Raw genomic sequence first — 3828 nt, 5'->3', positions numbered from 1 at the left:
GCTATTCTTAATCATTCAATCTGTAAGTTGCCAGTTGTTGGTGCCAGTGACTTAGACCTAGTTCTCTGATGTGGAGAAGTGTAAGCAGAGGACAGCAATTAACCAGCTCTAAAGACTTTAGGATGTACCTCTTAGCCAAAGTGTGGATCAAAGGAGACTCAGACAGGACTTCCAGCAGCCTATTGTGTATGTGGACCAGTCAGCATATTTAAAGAATGACAAGGCAGCGACAGCACCAGCTTCAACTTCCAGAAAAGTGAAAGCATAAAATACTATGCTGATAGTGAGCAGCTTTCCAAAAGCTAGTTAAAACTGCCTATCACTGCTGAAATATCGAAGAAAGTCTAGCAAGAGTTCTTCACCAGTTGGAACCTCCTTGAGTCATAGCTACTTGAGTTCACCCAGTCATAGGTCTAGCATTTAGACCTGAAAGGAAGGGGAATGAGAATAGGTAAGGTTTGTCTCTAACACTTTTAACGAATTAAAAGAGCTACTCTTTCCTGAACAAGGTAAGAAAAATCTCTTTGACTTGCAGATTGTTGAAGAAACTTCTGCATGACCAGATGTGGATTTCTTGCCTGCTGGAAAACCTGTGGCTTGGTAAGACTAGTACAATATAAAACATTGATGTGCCCATGACTGTACTCTTGGCTTTGAAAATCCAACTTCTGTGATAAGGAATTATGCAAAAACAAGGTGAGTGCCAGTACTTAATCATTGTACTTCCATACTATGAAATGTGAGCAATGCAGCATTAAAATTTAAATTTTCATCTGACTGATGTATAGGGAAGCTATAACTGGTGACTTTTAGCACGGATACAGCTTTAGAAAATGTTTCATGTTATTTTAGTAATGCAAAAATCCTAAAAGGGAGGTCAGTGTTATCCAGATTGCTTAAAGGTGGCTGAAGTGTAGTAGCTTGTCTGATGAACTGCTTGCTGAAGCAAGATTTTATCTGGGATTTAGCCTTGCACTTAGTGAAATGGTTTCTACTAGATTACATCTTTTGGTAATAATTTCCCACAACTTAAATAAGTAGATTTTTAAAATAAAAAACTGTATTTCATGTTTATTAGTATACAGGTAACTCCCCATTTCTGCAGGGGTTGCGTTCTGGGTCAAAGCACACATTGGTGGAGCGTGTATAAGCCTGCCCCCAGCCCTCCTTTTTCCAGGTCCAAAAGGACTTGTGCGTCAGTTGGATGTGCCTAAAATGATCACTGCCTGTAACTGGATTTGGCAAATCCAATGCATAAAGTCAACCTGAATTCTGACCACCTTTGCACACCTGTTGGAACTGCAGATTTTCTGTTGGTAATATTATTAATTACTGAATTTCAGACAAGAAAATAATTTCCTCTGAAAGTTGAGTACCTGATGTCCCTACCAAATAATTGGTTTTCAGGTAACCTAAATCTTTAAGAATGGCTTCTTAGTGCTATATATTGGTTGGCTTTTTCCTGCATAATGTCCCATTAGTCTTGAATTTGAGATATCTCGATAAATACTTAGAATTCTGTCTTGCCTTATTCTCCATCTGTGCTAGGACTGCATGCTAATGGATGTAGGATCATGGTTCCATATCTTCTTCCCCTGTTGGGCACCTAGGCTTTTGTCAGCATCACATTCTGACTCCTATTCAACCATGAACTTTGGCAGGGAACATTTATAATTGTTGACTTCTCCCATCTTCATACACACGTGTCAAATGTAGTGCAAATGTTTAATGGGAGAGCACACAGTGCTACAAGGCCACGTCTGTTAATTTGCCTCTTATCTAAAACTGCTGCACTAGACATTGCAGTTTGCTGCTGCCGTTGCCTGGCACCGGAGTGGCAAACAGCAGCTCTGCTCATTTTCTCTTTTCTAAAATAGGGATTCAGCCAAGCTGCTTGTGTGCTCATTTTGCACCTTTCCGCCCTACACACAACAGAACGTAGATTTGGGGTGAGTGTATGTGCTTTTGTTTTCCTCCTCTAGTAGGAGGGTGCCGGCTCTGTGCCTAGGAAAGGAAGTCCTGAAACCTAGGTGAACTTGCTTACGTACTGTCCCAAGGCAGTCTCAGCTGCATGTTTGGTGAGGTGTTTAGAAGATTTGGGGAGAGAAGAAGTGATAGCAGAGCAGTGTTCTTCAACAGTTAGTTGGCGAAGCTGGGATACTCCTTAGCTTAACGTTCTTAATGTGCTAAACTTTTCTCTTCTACTTTGCAGGGTAGAACAAAGACAGCCATCTCCACAAGTTGAAGGATGATGTGAAATACGCTGATAGCCTATGATAGGTGAAAGTGATTGAAGTGTGTAATCTCCCACGGACCTTGTTCAAACACTTAACAATAAAGTGTCATAAATTATGAGAGTTGGCTAATCTTTCCAATTGTATGTGACTATTAGGCCTTCATTTCTACATCACTGCCCGTCCATTTACTAAAGATTTCCTTCCAGCTTCTACAATGTTAAAATCGAAGTTTTGATTTACTCAAGTGAATATTGGTAACCTTCCTTTAGTTGTATGGACTACACATCCCTGGATACATTACAGCAGATTTGGCTAGTCTGATCTAACTCTAAATAAATCTCAGCCTTTGAAAGAGGAGGGAAAAAATCCATGACAAAATTTTATGAAATCTTTTTTCACATAATGGAATTCAGCGCTCAGCAAGGCAGTGTCCTGATGGGGGTTGCTGTAGACAGACCTACATGTATTATCTTGTGTAGTTGGAGATGTTCTGGAATACAATATTGCATGTTTATAATAATATGAATGACATGCATTTGTGTCACTCGTGCTTTCCCCTGCAAAAATGTGTGTAGCAACCAGGAAGACTTTGTGTAGGGTGAGTAGGCAATACTATAAACAGCCTTCATAACTAATGATACATACTGTTTTCTAATTAGTAACAGGTTCCTGAATATAAAATGGCCCTAAACTATAGTACACCATTGCCTTGCATTTAAATAATAATCATGAGCAGCTATAGCTGTAATTTGAAGTTTGAATGCTTATAAAGTCATCCTACGTGTACTTAATTTGGCTTCTTCAAAACTACTTTGGTCTTCATGTTTTTTATTCTAATACAGTATAAAACCAGAGGTAATAGCTGGATATTAGGTAAGGAATGTTATTTCAGGTGAGATCAATTAACTACTGCCATTTCCAGTGATAGTTTGAGCTGCTGCACTGTTTGTTCTTCCTAATAAAAGCAGTATCCTGTACTCCATAACATAATGGGTGACCTCTTAACAGGGTCATCGAGTCCAACTTTAAGTGTAGGGATATTGCCCAGCATGGCCAAACCCACGACTTTTGAGACTTGTGCCATACCAACAGAACTGTTTGACACTTTCTTCTTGCCTGTTAGACTCATTGTAGCAGTGGTCTCTTCCAACTCTGTGATCGTGTTTGACTGACCATCTGGAACAGTTTTTGGGGGCATGCAGTAGCCAATAAGGGCAAGAAGGAAACATTCCACTAAGTAAAAAATTGTTGCGCGGTGAGACATGTTGGATATCTCACCCATTAGCTTTCCAGCAGGAATGTCCAACGGGTAGATTGCAATCTACTAGTAGATTCCCCGCAAGGTTTTTGTTGATAGATCTCCCTAAAAAAAAGCTCAGCGACTTTGACCTGAACCCCCACAAAACAGGGCTTTTCTCCTCCCTAAAAAAGCTCAACAACTGAACCCCCCAGTTCAGGGGGTAGAACATTGCCAGATTTTAATTCTGAAAGTAGATCGCAGTCTCGGGAGTTGGCCACCCCTGCTCTACAGGTATATTAGCCCAAGTTGAAACCCTTGTGGTAAGGCCACATTCTAATGAAACAATCTAGG

The sequence above is a fragment of the Lacerta agilis genome, chromosome 1 (assembly GCF_009819535.1).
Source record: "Lacerta agilis isolate rLacAgi1 chromosome 1, rLacAgi1.pri, whole genome shotgun sequence".
Taxonomy (NCBI): Eukaryota; Metazoa; Chordata; class Lepidosauria; order Squamata; family Lacertidae; genus Lacerta; species Lacerta agilis.
The sequence above is the reverse complement of the archived record's forward strand: the minus strand, read 5'-3'. Positions refer to the sequence as shown.